Source organism: Palaemon carinicauda, chromosome 15 (assembly GCF_036898095.1).
Source record: "Palaemon carinicauda isolate YSFRI2023 chromosome 15, ASM3689809v2, whole genome shotgun sequence".
Classification (NCBI taxonomy): domain Eukaryota; kingdom Metazoa; phylum Arthropoda; class Malacostraca; order Decapoda; family Palaemonidae; genus Palaemon; species Palaemon carinicauda.
The window spans coordinates 130,822,237-130,829,873 of record NC_090739.1 but is presented as its reverse complement, the minus strand read 5'-3'; the positions used below and the strand labels follow the sequence as shown (position 1 = coordinate 130,829,873).

The window sequence follows — 7,637 nt, the reverse complement described above, 5'->3', positions numbered from 1 at the left end:
ATGGACACAAAAAAACGAGAGAGAGAGAGAGAGAGAGAGAGAGAGAGAGAGAGAGTTATTGTATAACAGCACAGCATTCAAGTCAAAACAAGATTGTTAAAGAATGAAAAATTGTTTTAACAAAAAAGAAAAGAAGGAATCTCGTCCCCCAGATATGGACACAAAAAAACGAGAGAGAGAGAGAGAGAGAGAGAGAGAGAGAGAGAGAGAGAGAGTTATTGTATAACAGCACAGCATTCAAGTCAAAACAAGATTGTTAAAGAATGAAAAATTGTTTTAACAAAAAAGAAAAGAAGGAATCTCGTCCCCTAGATATGGACACAAAAAAACGAGAGAGAGAGAGAGAGAGAGAGAGAGAGAGAGAGTTATTGTATAACAGCACAGCATTCAAGTCAAAACAAGATTGTTAAAGAATGAAAAATTGTTTTAACAAAAAAGAAAAGAAGGAATCTCGTCCCCCAGATATGGACACAAAAAAAACGAGAGAGAGAGAGAGAGAGAGAGAGAGAGAGAGAGAGAGAGAGTCATTGTATAACAGCACAGCATTCAAGTCAAAAAAAGATTGTTAAAGAATGAAAAATTGTTTTAACAAAACAGAAAAGAAGGAATCTCGTCCCCCAGATATGGACACAAAAAAAAACGAGAGAGAGAGAGAGAGAGAGAGAGAGAGAGAGAGAGTTATTGCATAACAGCACAGAATTCAAGTCAAAACAAGATTGTTAAAGAATGAAAAATTGTTTTAACAAAACAGAAAAGAAGGAATCTCGTCCCCCAGATATGGACACAAAAAAAACGAGAGAGAGAGAGAGAGAGAGAGAGAGAGAGAGAGAGAGAGAACGCTATTGCATAACAGCACAGCATACAAGTCAAAACAAGATTGTTAAAGAATGAAAAATTGTTTTAACAAAACAGAAAAAGAAGTTATCTCGTCCCCCAGATATGGACACAAAAAACGAGAGAGAGAGAGAGAGAGAGAGAGAGAGAGAGAGTTATTGCATAACAGCACAACATACAAGTCAAAACAAGATTGTTAAAGAATGAAAAATTGTTTGTTTTAACAAAACAGAAAAGGAGGAATCTCGTCCTCCAGATATGGACAAAAAACGAGAGAGAGAGAGAGAGAGAGAGAGAGAGAGAGTTATTGCATAACAGCACAGCATAGCATACAAGTCAAAACAAGATTGTTAAGGAATGAAAAATTGTTTGTTTTAACAAAGCAGAACAGCAAGAATCTCGTCCCCCAGATAGGGTCACAAAAAACTCAAATGAGGTCCGGAAAGTCCCCACTTCGGACTACTAAAGTGCCACTTTGAGGAGCAGGACCTATGGCTTTTAAGTACGAGTCTTTTCCTTTTTCATATTCATTTCAAAAGGAGAGAGAGAGAGAGAGAGAGAGAGAGAGAGAGAGAGAGAGAGACTGTTTCATTGAGCTCACCTTTAAATATCTGTTTCTCTTTTCTTCGTTAATAAAAAGTATGAGAAAGCGAGCGGGGATTTTTCATTAGATGTTCAAAAGATAGATGTCAGAATTATGAAATTGTGTTTCCGTCCCTTTTACAGTAAGGGAATGTGTTCACATTTCAAAAAACTATACTTATGGTATTCTGTAAGGTAGGTACATAATTTAATACACCGCGTACAATATACAGTAAATACCCAAAAGCACAATTAAGACTGAGTGTTATATATATACACACATATATATACATATATATATATATATATATATATACACACACACACATATATATATATACATATATATATATATACATATACTGTATATATATACATACATATACACACACACACACACATATATATATATATATATATATGTATGTATATATATATATATATATATGTATATATATATAAATATATATATACATATATATATGTATATATATATATATATATATGTATATATATATATATATATATATATAAATATATATCCAGACATACGTGTGTTGATAAGGAACGTACATACATAATAACACACATATGACGTCGAGTGCAATACAGACCCCTGATTAACTGAAATGGCACTGAGTACAAGTATGCACATTAACGCACATGCAACATTTAATACAGGCAACCATAACTATGGAAACTAATACCTTATATGCGAGCATGAACGCAACATATGACCAAATATATAATTTATTCGCATGTACAGTACATCAATGGAAAAAAAAAAAAAAAAAAAAAAACCACTACAGCCCCCATACAGAAGCAAACACCATATGTGTCTTATTTTGATTGTTCATTACTTATCCTGTAGTGTATCTATTTCCCTGTTTCCTTTCCACACTGGGCTATTTTTCCCTGTTGGATCCCTTTGGCTTATAACATTTTCCTTTTCCAATTAGGTTTGTAGTTTAGCTAGCAAATAATAATAATAATATTATATGATTATTATTATTATTATTATTATTATTATTATTATTATTATTATTATTATTATTATTATTATTATTATTATTACAATTATCATTACTATTATTATTATCATTATTATCATTACTAGCCAAGCTATAACCCTAGTTGGAAAAGCAAGATGCTATAAGACCAAGGGCTCCAACAGGGAAAAAATAGCAACAACACACAACAACAACAATAATAATAATAATAATAATAATAATAATAATAATAATAATAATAATAATAATAATAATACATTGAATACAGATAATTTCAGTGAACAAACATATGGGTCTGAATATATTAAAAACGCGTTAAATAACAGAAGGACCTGATTCTGTACATACACGTAATAACACAAAGGAAGCAAACCTCTGTTCGCGTGTCCCAGACAAAGAGGACTTTGGATCAAAGAATTCTAACCCTTAATTTAGGGCTGTTGATTTATGCTACAGATCGAACGCCGTATTTTTTTTTTTTTTTTTTCTAATTCCCAAGTCAGTATAGAAATTTTGGGAGTTCATTTTTGCTTAGTTTCGTATCAAACTTTGAGATTATTCGCTTTTTACATTATTATTATTATTATTATTATTATTATTATTATTATTATTATTATTATTATTATTATTATTATCTTTATTATTATTATCATTATTATTATTATTATTATTATTATTATTATTATTATTATTATTATTATCATTATCAAAGGGAATTATAACGAAAAATTATTATTATTATTATTATTACTTGCTAAGCTACAACCCTAGTTGGAAGAGCAAGGAAAAATAGCCCAGTGAGGTAAGGAAACAAGGAAATGAATAAACGTCTTCCGAAGTAATGAACAATCAAAATAAATTACTTTAAGACGGGTAACAACATTAAATTAGATCTTTCATATATATATATATATATATATATATATATAAATATATATATATATATATATATATATGCTATAAAAACTTCCAAACAACAAGATAAAGAGAAATAAGATAGAATAGAGGGTCTGAGTGTGCACTCAAGCAAGAGATCTCTACCCCAAGACAGTGGAAGACCATGGTACAGAAGCTATGACACTACTCTAGACCACAGAATAATGGTTTAAATTTGGAGTGTCCCTCTACTATACTAATTTTTTTTTTTTTAATGAGGCGCATTTGCACCGACTCGCAGCGGTGCCCTTTTAGCTCGGAAAATTTTCCTGCTATCTGATTGGTTAGAATTATCTTGTCCAACCAATCAGCGAGCAGGAAACTTTTCCGAGCTAAAAGGGCGTCCCTGCTAGTCTGTGCAAATCTGTCTTACTAAAAAGAATTGGCCATAGAAGAGCTGCTTATTTCAGAATTCTGAATCTTATGTGAATTTAGAGAGCTTTCATCAATATTAGGAGTATCTAAGATATCGTTAACCCGTTTAGCAAGAGGCGATTTCAACGAAATTTCTGATGTAGCAGAATCTCTCAAGACCATAAAAATCCTGTTTTGTTAATATCTATTTGGAAAGTTCTCATCAAGACCTTTCCAATAAATACAAACTTTTTTTATGGTTTTTGGTTATTTCAAAAGAAGCTGCCCTTTTCCAAATTTTGATTAAGTCTTCAATGGCAGTGAAAGGCTTAAACTTAAAAAGCCTTTATATATATAGAGGTAGATAAATGAATAGATGAATATTTTCAACCTACACATTTGACAGAGAAATAAATATATAGATATTTTCTACCTATACATTTGACAGAGAAATAAATATATACAGAAAAATAGATAGATAGATATTTTCAACCTAAACAACTGACAGAGGAATAGATTGATAGATATTTTCTACCTGCACAACTGACAGAAAAATAGATAGATAGATATTTTCAACCTACACAACTGACAGAAAAATAGATAGATAGATATTTTCAATCTACACAACTGACAGAAAAATAGATAGATAGATATTTTCGACCTACACAACTGACAGAAAAATAGATAGATAGATATTTTCTACCTACACAACTGACAGAGAAATAGATATATCGATATTTTCAACCTACACAACTGACAGAAAAATAGATAGATAGATATTTTCAACCTACACAACTGACAGAGAAATAGATAGATAGATATTTTCTACCTACACAACTGTCAGAGAAATAGATAGATAGATATTTTCAACCTAAACAACTGACAGAAAAATAGATAAATAGATATTTTCAACCTACACAACTGACAGAGAAATAGATAGATAGATATTTTCAACCTACACAACTGACAGAGAAATAGATAGATAGATATTTTCAACCTACACAACTGACAGAGAAATAGATAGATAGATATTTTCTACCTACACAACTGACAGAGTAATAGATAGATATTTCCTACCACACACAATTGGCAGAGAAATAGATAGATATTTCCTACTCACACAATTGACAGAGAAATATAGATATTTTCTATCTACACAATTGGCAGAGAGAGATAGATAGGTATTTCCTACCCACACATATTTGACAGAGAAATAGATAGATAGATATTTCCTACCTACACAACTGGCAGAGAAATATAGATATTTCCTATCTAAACATTCGTCAAATAAAAAAGATAGACAGAAAGATAGATTAAATAGGTAAATGAGTATTTTCTACCTGAATAATGTCAGAAGAAAATAACAAGACAAACAGATGGCCAGACATCCCTCCCTGACTACATGGCTGGCAGAAGTGCTTGAAAAATTAAGTGGTTTCAATTCTTACCCAAGTGTTTATGCCGTCAATGTTAAACTGAAAGGAGGATTCTAATCAAAGGAAAGCCGAGATCCTTTCATTAATGAAAAATAAACAGGTTATTATGAAAGGCAACTCTGGAGCAGCCAGCTCTTCTGAATTGCCCAAAAGGTTTACCTTCACGTAATCGTTACTGTAGGTGTTTTCCTGTTGCATAATTTCGACGGGTTTCATTGGAAAAACTTAGTGAAGGTAACGTTGAATAGATGATATTATTATTATTATTATTATTATTATTATTATTATTATTATTATTATTATTATTATTATTATTAATTTCTAAGCTACAACCCTAGTTGGAAAAGCAGAATGCTATAAGCCCAGGGGCTCCAAAAGGGAAAATAGCCCAGTGAGGAAAGGAAACAAGGAAAAAATAAATATTTCAAGAATAATATTAAAATAAATATCTCCTATATAAACTAAAAAAAACTTTAACAAAAGAAGAGGAAGCGAGATTAGATAGAATAGTGTGCCAGTGTCAAAACAAGATTGATGGTAGTAGTAGTAGTAGCAGTAGTATATATATATATATATATACACACATACATACATACATTATATATATATATATATATATACACATACATACATACATTATATATATATATATATATATATACCCTTATATGGGTATATATGCACTGATACCTATAAATATTCATAAGCATCATTACATATGAAACAGACGAAAACAACACAGTTCGACCCTCTTAAAAAACGCTCCATTGCTATAAAACCTTCGAGCGTTTTTATAATAATAAGAAAAAGGAAAATAAATAAATGTAATAATGAAAGCCCTTACACAACTTGCTACCACCAAACCTCCCTTCTTAAGCATAACATAACTGACAGTTTAAACCTCGGCCACTTGAATTATAACCAGCTCGTTACTCAACTCTATTAAATCATTCTCCTTCCCTCCTTACATTCAATCATTAAATTTCTCGAGGGGAGAACCCCAGCGAAGAGATTTAAAGATGTCACACTGTGACGTCACGCTACGGTTTGAGGGTCACTGAATGTCCAACGAGGCTAAATATAGACGAAACTAAGAGGGCGAGGAGGTTTATGTCAGCTGTCATTCAATAATTGTAATGACTTCACGGTCGGGGCGTTCCGAACATTAGTCTCATGGGCCGTACAGACATTAAAATATTACTAGACCCCGAAGCCGTGACGATTTCGGGGGAATTTATGGCTCTCCGGAGAACTCCTTTAGCTGCTTTTGCCGAGAGAGAGGGCGATCGTTTGGAAGAATTTCGGGTATTCTAATGACGGTCGTAACTTGTGGATTAGGTAGATCGTTCGATGAATGGGGAATTAGGGGGAACTGCGTGTGAGTTAGGGGATGGAAAGGTAGGTAAAAGTAAAGTATATGCTGACAGTTCAAGAAATTTAGGGATGAATGTGATTCATGCTGATACGTTAGGGTATATGTTCATTGACATACGGTGCATATATATATATATATATATATATGTGTGTGTGTGTGTGTGTGTGTGAGTGTGCATGCAAGAACATTTTATATCTATACACACACGCACACACACACACACATATGTATATATATATATATATATATATACATATACATATATGTGTGTGCGTGTAAGTGTTCAGATGATGTATAGCTTTGTCTATAATACGCATGAAGGATAACATTCATATAAATAAAATGTTAAACAAGATGATGAAGAAATACAGCATTACATCTGAAATCAATCATGTTTATTGCTGCCATCACATTTCCCTTCTACGTCACTGAAGATAAAGCCGATGTCATTATTTGTAACATGGCTGGTTGAATAATATTACAAGAATAGTGGTACGGTATAAAGGATGCAATTACTATGATTTCTATTACTTCTACTACTACTACTAGTAGTAGTAGTAGTAGTAGCAGCAGTAATTGTAGTAGTAGTAGTAATAGCAGCAGCAACAGCAGTAATAGTAGTAGTAGTAGTAATAGCAGCAGCAGCAGTAATAGTAGTAGTAGTAGTTATAGCAACAGCAACAGCAGCAGTAATAGTAATAGTAGTAGTAATAGCAGCAGCAGCAGTAATAGTAGTAGTAGTAGTAATAGCAAGCAGCAGCAGCAGCAGTAGTAGTAGTAGTAGTCGTTGAGCTAAAATTGTTATTATACCTATTCATATTGACGATTTATGCATTACGATTATCATTATCTTTATTATTATTATTATTATCATTAGCTACGCTACAACCCTAGTTGGAAAAAGCAAGATGCTAGAAACCCAAGGGCTCCAACAGAGAAAAATAGCCCAGTGAGGAAAGTAAATAAGGAAATGAATAAACGATATGAGAAATAATTAACAATTAATAAAACAGTAACAACATCAAAACATATATTTTATATTTAAACTATAAAAAGACTCATGTCAGCCTGTTCAACATAAAAACATTTGCTGCAATAAATAATTACATT

At 31.9% G+C, this 7,637-nt stretch overlaps 1 protein-coding gene across 1 annotated transcript in view; it reads right to left on the bottom strand.

Moving 5' to 3' along the window:
- LOC137654180 (uncharacterized) overlaps positions 1 to 7,637 on the bottom strand; it is a 255,135-nt gene that overhangs the window by 56,922 nt on the left and 190,576 nt on the right. The gene's annotated exons all lie outside the window — the stretch shown is intronic.